Consider the following 12,261-nt stretch of genomic DNA (forward strand, 5'->3'; position numbering starts at 1 on the left):
CAGATGATATTAAAAGCAGTTTTGCTTTTAACATTGGTGTGCCTCGATAATATTTAGATTGTTTTTGATACTCATAAATTTAGGATATCGGTGTTTTACATGAGGGAGCAAATTGAGTTGGTTTATATACTCCAAAACAAAGTAGAAAAAAGCATTGTATATTTTTTCTGACAGATTATATTCAGAACAATTTTGCTTTTAACATTCGGGTTCCTATATAATATTTAGATTATTTTTGATTCGTGTACAATTAGAATTTCAGTATTTTACATGAGAGAGCATATTGAGTTTGTGTATATACTGCAAAGAAGTGTATAAAAGGGAATTTTAGATATTCTCTGAAAGATTATATTCAGAGAGATTTTGCTTTTAACATTAAGGTGCCTAGATAATATTTAAATGTATTTCAATTCGCGTAAAATTAGAATTTCGATATTTTACATGAGAGAGCATATTGAGTTGGTGTATATACTCCAAAACAGTGTAGAAAAGGGCATTGTATATTTTTTATGACAGATTATAGTTAGAGCAATGTTGCTGTTAACAATGGGGTGCCTAGATAATATTTAGATTTTATTCGATTAGCGTAAATTTAGAATTTAGGAATTTCAATTGAGAGAGCATATAGAGTTGGTGTATATACTCCAAAACAGAGTAGAAAAGTGGTTTTTACATTATTTCTGGAAGACTATATTCAGAGAAATTTTGCTCTTAACATTCGGGTGCCTAGATTATATGTAGATTTTTTTTGATTCGCGTAAAATTAGAATTTCGGTATTTTACAAGAGAGAGAATATTCAGTTGGTGTATATACTCCAAAACAGAGCAGAAAAAGGCATTGTATATTTTTTCTGACAGATTATATTCAGAGCCATTTTGCTTTTAACATTGGGGTACCTAGATAATATTTAGATTTTTTTCGATTCGCGTAAAATTAGAATTTTTGTATTTTATATGAGAGAGAATATTGAGTTGGTGTATATACTCCAAAACAGAGTAGAATATAACATTTTTTTTTCTGAAAGATTATATTCAGAACAATTTTGCTTTTAACATTGGGGTGCCTAGATGATATTTAGATTTTATTCAATTCGCGTAAAATTTGAATTTCAGTATTTTACATGAGAGAGCATATTGAGTTGGGGTATATACTCCAAAACAGAGTAGAAAACGGCATTGTATAATTTTTCTGACAGACTATATTCAAAGGAATTTTGCTTTTAACATTGGGGTGCCTAGATAATATTTAGATTATTTTCGATTCACATAAAATTAGAATTTCGGATTTTACATGAGAGAGTATATTGAGTTGGTGTATATACTCCAAAACAGATTAGAAAAGGGCATTGTATATTTTTTATGACAGATTATATTCAGAGAAATTTTGTTTTTAACATTGGGGTGCCTAGAAAATATTTACATTTCTTCGATTTGGGAAAAAATTAGAATTTCTGGATTGCACGTGAGAGAGCATACTGAGTTTGTGTATATACTCCAAAACAGAGTAGAATAAGGCATTGTATATTTTTTCTGACAGACTATATTCAGAGTCATTTTATTTTAACTTTGGGGTGCCTAGATATTATTTAGATTTTTTTTGATTCACTTAAATATTGAATTTCTGTATTTTACATTAGAGAGCATATTGAGTTGGTGTATATACATTAAGACAAAGTAGAAAAGGGCATTGTATATTTTTTCTTATAGATTATATTCAGAGCAATTTTGCTTTTAACATTGGGGTGCCTAGATAATATTTACATTTTTTTCGATTCAGGTACAATTAGAATTTCTGTGTTTTACATGAGAGAGCATATTGAATTGGTGTATATACTCCAAAACAGAGTAGAAAATGGCATTGTATATTTTCACTGACAGATTATATACAGAGAAATTCTGCTTTTTACATTGGGGTGCCTAGATAATATTTAGATTTCTTTCAATTCACGTAAAATTAGAATTTCGGTATTTTACATGATAGAGCATATTAAGTTGGTGTATATATTCCCAAACAGAGTAGAAAAAAGCATTGTATATTCTTTTTGACATATTGTATTCAGAGCCATTTTCTTTTAACATTTGGGTGCCTAAATAATATGTAGAGTTTTTTCGATTCGCGTAAAATTAGTATTTCGTTATTTTACGTCAGTGAGCATGTTGAGTTGGTGTATATACTCCAAAACAGAGTAGAAAAGGCCATTGTATATTTTTTCTGACAGATTATATTCGAAGCAATTTTGCTTTTAACATTAGGGTGCCTCGATAATATTTAGTATTTTTTCGATTTGCTTACATTATAATTTCTGTATTTTATATGAGAGAGCATATTGAGTTGGTTTATATTCTTCAAAACAGAGTAGAATAAGGCATTGTATATTTTTTCTGACAGATTTTATTCAGAGCAATTTTTCTTTTAACATTGGGGTGCCTAGATAATATTTAGATTATTTTCGATTCGCGTAAATTTAGAATTTCGGTATTTTACATGAGAGAGCACATTGAGTTGGTTTATATTCTCCAAAACAGAGTAGAGAAAAGCATTGTACATTTTCTCTGACAGATTATATTAAGAGCAATTTTGCTGTTAACATTGGGGTGCCTAGATAATATTTAGATATTTTTCGATTCACATAAATTTTAAATTTCTGTATTTTACTTGAGAAAGCATATAGAGTTGGTGTATATACTCCAAAGCAGAGTAGAAAAGGGCATTGTATATTATTTCTGACAGATTATACTTAGAGCAAATTTGCTTTTAACATTGGGGTGCGTAGATAATATTTCGATTTTTTCGATTCGCGAAAATTTAGGATTTCTGTATTTTACATGATAGAGCATATTGAGTTGGTGTATATACTCCAAAACAAAGTAGAAAAGAACATTTTAAATTTTTTCTGACAGATTATATTCAGAGCAATTTTTCATTTAACATTGGGCTGCCTAGGTAATATTTAGATTTTTTTCGATTCACGTAAAATTTATATTGTGGTAGTTTATATGAGAGAGCATATTGAGTTGGTGCATATATACTCCAAAACAAAGTAGAGAAAAGCATTGTATATTTATTCTGACAGATTATATTCAGAGCAATTTTGCTTTTAACATTGGGATGCCTAGGTAATATTTAGATTTTTTTCGATTGGCGTAAATTTAGAATATCAGTATTTTACATGAGACAGCATATTGACTTGGTGTATATAATCCAAAAAATATAGAAAAAGGCATTGTATATTTTTTATAACAGATTACATTCAGAGCCGTCTTGCATTTAACATTAAAGTGCCAAGATAATATTTAGATTTTTCGGTTCGTGTAAAATTAGAATTTCGGTATTTTACATGAGAGAGCATATTTAGTTGGTGTATATACTCCAAAACAGAGTAGAAAATGGCATTGTATATTTTCTCTGACTGTTTATATTCAGAGAAATTTTGCTTTTTACATTGGGGTGCCTAGATAATAGTTAGATTCTTTTCGATTCGTGAAAAATTAGAATTTCGGTATTTTACATGAGAGGGAATATTGAGTTGATGTATATACTCCAAAACAGATTGGAAAAAGGGATTGTATATTCGTTCTGACATGTCATACTCAGTGCCATTTTATTTTAACATTTGGGTGCCTAGATAATATTTAGATTTTTTTCGATTCGTGTAAATTTAGTATTTCGGTATTTTACATCAGAGAGCGTATTGAGTTGGTGTATATACACCAAGACAAAGTAGAAAAGGGCATTGTATATTTTTTCTGAAAGTTTATATTCAGAGCAATTTTGGTTTTAACATTGGGGTGTCTAGATAATATTTACATTTTATTCGATTCAGGTAAAATTAGAATTTTTGTGTTTTACGTGAGAGAGCATATTGAGTTGGTGTATATTCTCCAAAACAGCGTAGAGAAAGAACATTGTATATTTTTTTAACTGATTATATTCAGAGCAATTTTGCTTTTAACATTGGGGTGCCTTCATAATATTTAGTTTTTTATCGATTCGGGTAAAATTAAAATATCTGAATTTTACATGAGAGAGCATACTGAGTTGGTGTATATACACCAAGACAAGCTAGAAAAGAACATTTTATATTTTTTCTGAAAGATTATATTCAGAGCAATTTTGCTTTTAACATTGGGGTGCCTAGGTAATATTTACATTGGTTTCGATTCAGGTAAAATTAGAATTTTTGTATTTTACATTAGAGAGTATATTGAGTTGGTGTATATACTCCAAAAAAGACTAGAAAACGGCATTGTGTATTTTTTCTGACAGACTATATTCAGAGCCATTTTCTTTTAACATTGGGGTGCCTAGATATATTTAGATTTTTTTTGATTTGTGTAAAATTTGAATTTCGGTATTTTACATGAGAGAGAATATTGACTTGGTGTTTATTCTCCAAAACAGAGTAGAAAAGGCACTGTATATGTTTTCTGACAGAATATATTCACAGCAATTTTGCTTTTAACATTGGGCTGCCTACATAATATTTAGATATTTTTCGATACGCATCAAATTTGAATTTCTGTGTTTTACATGAGAGAGCATTCTGAGTTGGTGTATATACTCCAAAACAGAGTAGAAAAGGGCATTGTATATTTTTTCTGACAGATTATATTCAGAGCAATTTTTCTTATAACATTGAGCTGCATTGGTAATATTTAGATTTTTTTCACTTCATGTAAAATTAGAATTTCGGTATTTTAAATGGCAGAGCATATTGAGTTGGTGTATATATTCCAATACAGTGTAGAAAAGAGCATTCTGTTTATTCTCTGACAGATTATATTCAGAGCAACTTTGCTTTTAAGCTTGGGGTGCATAGATAATATTTAGAATTTTTTCGATTCGCGTAAATTTAGAATTTTGGTATTTTACATGAGATAGCCTATTGAGTTGGTGTATATACTGCAAAACAAAGTAGAAACGGGCATTGTATATTTCTTCTGACAGAGTATATTCAGAAAAATTTTGCTTTTAACCTTGGGGTCCCTAGATAATATTTGGATTTTTTCGATTCGCGTAAAATTTGAATTTCTGTTTTTTTCCATCAAAAAGTATATTGAGTGGTGTATATATTCTAAATCAGAGTAGAAAAGGGCATTGAATATTTTTTCTGACAGATTATATTCAGAGCCATTTTCTTTTAACATTGGGGTGTTTAGATAATATTTAGATTTTTTTTGATTCGAGTAATACTAGAATTTCAGTATTTTACATGAATGAAAATATTGAGTTGGTGTTTATACTTTAAAACAGAGTAGAAAAGGGCATTGTATATTTTTCTGACAGATTATATTCACAGCAATTTTTGTTTTAACATTGGCGTACCTAGATAATATTTATATTTTTTCAATTCTCGTAAAATTAGAATTTCGGTATTTTACCTGAGAGAGCATATTGAGTTGGTGTATATACTCCAAAACCGAGTAGAAAAGGGCATTTTGTATTTTTTCTGACAGATTATGTAAAGGGGAATTTTGCTTTTAACATTGTGGTGCCTAGATAATATTTAAATATTTATCGATTCATGTCAAATTAGAATTTCGGTATTTTACATGAGAGAGCATATTGAGTTGGTGTATATATTCCAAAACAAAGTAGAAAAAAGCATTGCATATATTCTCTGACAGATTATACTCAGAGAAAATTTGCTTTTAACATTGGGGTGCCTAGATAATATTTAGATTTCTTTCGATTTCCGTTAATTTAGAATTTCTGTATTTTACATGAGAGAGCATATTGAGTTGGGGTATATACTCCAGAACTGAGTAGAGAAAAGCATTGTATATGTTTTCTGACAGATTATATTCAGAGAAATTTTGCTTTTAACGTTGGGGAAACTAGGTAATATTTAGATTTTTTCGATTCGCATAAAATTAGAATTTCGGTATTTTACATGAGAGGGCATACTGAGTAGGTGTATTTACTCCAAAGCAGAGTAGCAAAGGGCATTGTATATTTTCTCTGACAGATTATATTCAGAGCAATATTGCTTTTAACATTGGGGTGCCTAGATAATATTTAGATTATTTTCGATTCACGTAAATTTAGAATTTCGGTATTTTACATGAGAGAGCATACTGAGTTGGTGTATATACTCCAAAACAGAGTAGAATAAGGCATTGTATATTTTTTCTAACAGACTATATTCAGAGCCATTTTCTTTTAGGTTGGGGCGCCTAGATATTATTTAGATTTTTTTCAATTCGCATAAAATTAGAATTTCTGTATTTTACATGAGAGAGGATATTGAGTTGTTCTATATACTACAAAATGAGTAGAAAAGAGCATTGTATATTTTTTATGACAGATTATATTCAGAGCAATTTTTCTTTTAACATTGGGGTGCCTAGATAATATTTAGATTTTTCTCGATTCGCGTAAATTTAGAATTTCGGTATTTTACATGAGACAGCATATTAAGTTGGTGTATATACTCCAAAACAGAGTAGAATAAGGCATTGTATATTGTTTCTGACAGATTATATTCAGATCAATTTTGCTTTTACCTTTGGGGTGCCTAGATATTATTTAGATTTTTTTCGATTCACGTAAAATTAGAATTTCTGTATTTTACGAGAGAGCATATTGAGTTGGTTTATATACTACAAAATAGTGTAGAAAAGGGCATTGTATATTTTTTCTGACAGTTTATATTCAGAGCAATTTTGCTTTTAACATTGGGTTGCCTAGATAATAATTAGATTTTATTCGATTCGTGTAAAATTAGAATATCAGTATTTTACAAGAGAGAGCATATTGAGTTGGAGTATATACTCCAAAACAGAGTAGAAAAGGGCATTGCCTATTTTTTCTGACAGATGATATTCAAAGCCATTTTGCTTTTAACATTGGTGTGCTAGATAATATTTAGATTTTTTTCGGTTTGTGTAAAATTAGAATTTCTGTATTTTACATGAGAGAGCATACTGAGTTGGTGTATATCCTCCAAAACAGAGTAGAAAAAGGCATTGTATGTTTTATCTGACAGATTACATTCAGAGCAAGTTTTCTTTTAACATTTGGGTGCCTAGATAATATTTAGATTTCTTTTGATTCTCGTAAATTTAGAATTTTGATATTTTACATGAGAGAGCATGTTGAGTTGGTGTATATACTTTAAAACAGAGTAGAAAAGGGCATTGTATATTTTTTCTGACAGATTATATTCAGAGCAATTTTGCTTTTAACATTGGGTTTCCTAGAAAACATTTAGATTTTTTTAGATATGCGTAAATTTAGAATTTCTGTATTTTACATTAGAGAGCATATTGAGTTGGTGTATATAATCCAAAACACAGTAGAATAGGGCATTGTATATTTTCTCTGAAAGATTATATTCATAGCAATTTTGCTTTTAACATTGGGATGCCTAGATCACATTTAGATTATATTCGATTGGCGTAAATTCAGCCTTTCGGTATTTTACATGAGAGATCATATTAAGTTGGTTTATATACTTTAAAAAACAGTAGAAAAGAGCATTGTATATTTTTTCTGACAAATTATATGCAGAGCAATTTTGCTGTTAACATTGGAGTGCCTAGATAATAATTAGATTTTATTCGATTCGTGCAAAATTCGAATTTCGGTATTTTACCTGTGAGAGCATATTGAGTTGGCATATATACTAAAAAAAGGAATAGAAGAGGTCATTCTATATATTTTTTCTGAAAGATTATATTCAGAGCAATTTTTCTTTTAACATCGGGGTGCCTAGATAATATTCAGATTTAAATATATTCGAGTAAAATTAGAATTTCGGTATTTTTCATTAAAGAGCATATTGAGTTGGTGTATATACTCCATAACAGAGTAGATGAGGGAATTGTACATTTTTTCTGACAGATTTTATTCAGACAAATTTTCTATGAACATTGGGGTGCCTAGATAATATTTAGATTTCATTCGATTCGTGTATAATTAGAATTTCCGTATTTTACAAGAGAGAGCATATTGAGTTGGTGTATATACTCCAAAACAGAGTAGAAAAACGCATTGTATATTTTTTCTGACAGATTATATTCAGAGAAATTTTGCTTTTAACACTGGGGTGCCTAGATAATATTTAGATGTTTTCGAATCACGTAAAATTAGAATTTCGGTATTTTACATGAGAGAGAATATTGAGTTGGTGTATATAGTCCAAAACAGAGTAGAAAACAGCATTGTATATTTTTTCTGACACATTATATTCAGAGAGGAGGGGACTCAAGATGGCGCTGTGAGAACAACCCAGGATTGGAGCCCGCGTTGAATTCGCAAACGAGACCCAAACAAAAAGTCAGCAACTACGCAGACGACCAGCGGACAAATCCACAAAGATGGGAAGAAACCAGCGCAAAAAGGAGGAAAACACCCGAAACCAGAACACATCGCCTCCTAGAAAGGACCAAAACTCCTCACCAGCAAGGGAACAAAGCTGGACGGAGAATGACTGTGACGAAATGACGGAATTAGACTTCAGAAGATGGATAATGAGAAACTTTTGTGAGCTAAAAGATCATGTATTAAATCAATGCAAAGAAACTAAGAACCTTGAAAAAAGATTTGAAAAAAGATTCGAGGAAATGATAACAAGAATGGATACCTTAGAGAGGAATATGAATGAATTAAAGGAGCTGAAAAACACAATACGAGAACTTCGCGAAGCAAACGCAAGTTTCAATAGCCGAATTGACCAAGCAGAAGAAAGAATATCTGAAGTCGAAGACCAACTCAATGAAATAAAACGAGAAACCAAGACCAGAGAAAAAAGCGCAAAAAGGAATGAACAAAGTCTCCAAGAAATGTGGGACTATGTGAAAAGACCTAACCTACGTCTGATAGGTGTACCAGAAGGGGACGAAGAGAATGAATCCCAGCTGGAAAATACTCTTCAGGACATCATCCAGGAAAATTTCCCCCACCTAGCAAGACAAGCCAACACTCAATTGCAGGAAATACAGAGAACACCACAAAGATATTCCGCAAGAAGAGCAACCCCAAGGCACATAATCGTCAGATTCAACAGGGTTGAAATAAAGGAGAGAATACTAAGGGCAGACAGAGAGAAAGGTCGGGTCACCCACAAAGGGAAGCCCATCAGACTCACAGCAGATCTCTCGGCAGAAACACTACAAGCCAGAAGAGAGTGGGGGCCAATATTCAACATTCTTAAAGAAAAGAACTTTCAACCCAGAATTTCATATCCAGCCAAATTGAGCTTCAGAAGTGAAGGAAGAATAAAATCCTTTGCGAACAAGCAAGTACTCAGAGATTTTGTCACCACCAGGCCTGCTTTACAAGAGCTCCTGAAAGAGGCACTACACATAGAAAGGATCAATCAGTACCAGCCATTCCAAAATCACACTGAATGCTAAAGAGCTTCAACATAATGAAGAATCTACAACAACTAACAGGCAAAACAGCCACTTAGAATCAAAATGGCAGTATCAAATTCACACATAACAATATTAACCCTAAATGTAAATGGACTAAATGCACCAATCAAAAGACACAGACTGGCAAATTAAATAAAAATCCAAAACCCATCAGTGTGCTGTATCCAGGAAACCCATCTCGCATGCAAGGATACACAAAGGCTCAAAATAAAGGGATGGAGGAAGATTTACCAAGCTAATGGAAAGCAAAAAAAAGCAGGAGTTGCAATTCTCATCTCTGATAAAATAGACTTTAAAGCAACAAAGATCAAAAGAGACAAAGAAGGCCATTACATAATGGTAAAAGGATCGATACAACAAGAAGAGCTAACGATCCTAAACATATATGGACCCAACACAGGAGCACCCAGATACATAAGGCAAGTTCTTAATGACTTACAGAAGGACTTAGACTCCCACACAATAATAGTGGGAGACTTTAACACTCCACTGTCAATACTAGACAGATCAACCACACAGAAAATCAACAAGGATACCCAGGGCTTGAACTCAGACCTGGAGCAAGCAAACCTGGTGGACATTTACAGAACTCTCCACCCCAAATCCACAGAATACACATTCTTCTCAGCACCACATCACACCTACTCTAAAATTGACCACATAATTGGAAGTAAAGCACTGCTCAACAAATGCAAAACAACTGAAATCATAACAAACAGCCTCTCAGACCATAGTGCAATCAAGTTAGAACTCAGAATTCAGAAACCGACCCAGAACCGCACAGCTTCATGGAAACTGAACAACTGGCTCTTGAATGTTGACTGGGTAAACAACGAAATGAAGGCAGAAATAAAGAAGTTCTTCGAAACCAATGAGAATGAAGACACAACGTGCCAGAACCTCTGGGACACATTTAAAGCAGTCTTTAGAGGAAAGTATATAGCAATAAGTGCCCATATGAGGAGAATGGAGAGATCCAAAATTGACACCCTATCGTCAAAATTGAAAGAGCTAGAGGAGCAAGATCAAAAAAACTCAAAACCCAGCAGAAGACAAGAAATTACTAAGATCAGAGCTGAGCTGAATGAGATTGAGACACGAAAAACCCTTCAAAAAATCAATAAATCCAAGAGCTGGTTTTTTGAAAAGATCAACAAAATAGACAGACCACTAGCCAGATTGATTAAAAAGAAAAGAGAGAACAACCAAATAGATGCAATAAAAAATGATAAAGGGGAAATCACCACAGATTCCACAGAAATTCAAACCATCATCAGAGAATATTACAAACAACTCTATGCACATAAACTAGTAAACCTGGAAGAAATGGATAAATTCCTGGACTCCTGTGTCCTCCCAAGCCTAAACCAGGAGGAAGCTGAAACTATGAATAGACCAATAACAAGGTCTGAAGTCGAGGCAGCAATTAAGAGCCTACCTCACAAAAAAAGCCCAGGTCCAGATGGGTTCACAGCCGAATTCTACCAGACACACAAGGAGGAGCTGGTACCATTCCTTCTAAAACTATTTCAAACAATCCAAAAAGAAGGAATCCTTCCCAAATCATTTTATGAGACCAACATCATCCTGATACCAAAACCCGGCAGAGACCCAACGAGAAAAGAAAACTTCAGGCCAATATCCATGATGAACATAGATGCAAAAATCTTCAATAAAATATTGGCAAGCCGATTGCAACAGCAAATCAAAAAACTTATTCATCATGATCAAGTAGGATTCATCCCAGGGATGCAAGGCTGGTTCAACATACGCAAGTCTATCAACGTAATTCACCACATAAACAGAACCAAAAACAAAAACCACATGATTATCTCAATTGACGCAGAGAAGGCATTTGACAAAATTCAACAGCCCTTTATGCTAAAAACCCTCAATAAACTCGGTATCGATGGAACGTATCTCAAAGTAATAAAAGCTATTTATGACAAACCAACAGCCAATATCATACTGAATGGGCAAAAACTGGAAGCATTCCCTTTGAAATCTGGTACTAGACAAGGATGCCCTCTCTCACCACTCCTATTCAATATAGTACTGGAAGTTCTAGCCAGAGCAATCAGGCAAGAAAAAGAAATAAAGGGTATTCAAATAGGAAAGGTGGAAGCCAAATTGTCTCTATTTGCAGACGACATGATAGTATACCTAGAAGACCCCATCGCCTCAGCCCAAAAACTCCTGAAACTGATAAACAACTTCAGCAAAGTCTCAGGATATAAAATCAATGTGCAAAAATCACAAGCATTCGTCTACACCAATAACAGACTTAAAGAAAGCCAAATCAAGAGCGAACTGCCATTCGCAATTGCTACAAAAAGAATAAAATACCTTGGAATGCAACTCACAAGGAACGTAAGGGACCTCTTCAAGGAGAACTACAAACCACTGCTCAACGAAATCAGAGAGGACACAAACAGATGGAGAAACATTCCATGTTCATGGTTAGGAAGAATTAATATCGTGAAAATGGCTATACTGCCCAAAGTAATTTACAGAATCAACACTATCCCCATCAAGCTACCATTGACTTTCTTCACAGAACTGGAAAAAACCACCATGAACTTCATATGGAACCAAAAGAGAGCCCGCATAGCCAAGTCAATTCTAAGCAAAAAGAACACAGCGGGGGGCATCACACTACCGGATTTCAAACTATACTACAAGGCTACAGTAATCAAAACAGCATGGTACTGGTACCAAAACAGAGATATAGACCAATGGAACAAAACAGAGGCACCGGAGGCAACACAACATACGTACAACTATACAATCTTTGATAAACCTGACAAAAACAAGCAATGGGGCAAGGATTCCATGTTTAACAAATGGTGTTGGGAAAACTGGCTAGCCATGTGCAGAAAG

The sequence above is a fragment of the Callithrix jacchus genome, chromosome 19, assembly GCF_049354715.1.
Source record: "Callithrix jacchus isolate 240 chromosome 19, calJac240_pri, whole genome shotgun sequence".
Taxonomy (NCBI): domain Eukaryota; kingdom Metazoa; phylum Chordata; class Mammalia; order Primates; family Cebidae; genus Callithrix; species Callithrix jacchus.